This window comes from Brassica oleracea, chromosome C4, assembly GCF_000695525.1.
Source record: "Brassica oleracea var. oleracea cultivar TO1000 chromosome C4, BOL, whole genome shotgun sequence".
Classification (NCBI taxonomy): Eukaryota; Viridiplantae; Streptophyta; class Magnoliopsida; order Brassicales; family Brassicaceae; genus Brassica; species Brassica oleracea.
In genome coordinates, this window is record NC_027751.1 from 6,900,354 (window position 1) to 6,901,245 (window position 892).

An 892-nucleotide genomic window follows, 5' to 3' on the forward strand; every position below is an offset into this window, starting at 1 on the left:
TGTTTGTTGATTAATTCAACAACACATTTCTTTTGTGTTCTTTTGGTAGGTGCAACAAGAAGTTTCACCAACTCCCCATAATCTCCTATAAATAACCACACAAGGAGAAGAAGAAGATCATCCCAAAACAAAGAGAAAACAAGAGAAGAAGAGAGTGAGCAAGAGAGAAAAAAAAAAAAAAAAAATCTTTCTTGTGAGAAAATCTTTCTCTATAAGAAATTAAGTGTAATTTCTTGAGTGTATTTGGGGTCGGGTGTGAGTTGAGAGCTTGTAAAAATTTCCCGGGTTGATAATAAAAGATCTGTAGCAGGTCCGGAGACGTAGGCAAAAGTTGGCCGAACTCCGTTAACAATTTTGTGTGTGTTTTCGCTCCCATAAATTTCGCAAATTCTGGTTTTCCGCAAAATTTGACCGCATATTTCCTAACACGCCTATCAATCGACACTAGTTGGGACACACGTGATGGTGGTATACACCCTGTGCAATGTTTTTTTTTGCTTTTTGGTGTGCAATAATTAATTTTATCATCATAATAACATGTAGAATATATAATTCGAGAAGATCACATTACCGGGTCTTGGAAGACGGACTTGAGATCTGGTATTCTGGTGTTTAAATGTTTTGCTGTCGCCCCTCAGATGATGCACGTCAACCTCGCAAAGTTCTGAGAAGAATCGATGGACTAGCTTTATATCAGATCGATGTGGATCAGACAGGATTATTTGGATTAATCGCAAGTGGAAAATTCTAATGAACATTAAGTAATATATAAAGGGTCAAGGACAGTCCACTAATCACCCTTTCAACTTAAAACCAATTGGTGATTAGTGGATTGACCATAACCCTTTATATATTACTTAATGTCCCTTAGAATTCCCGATGTGGGATATAT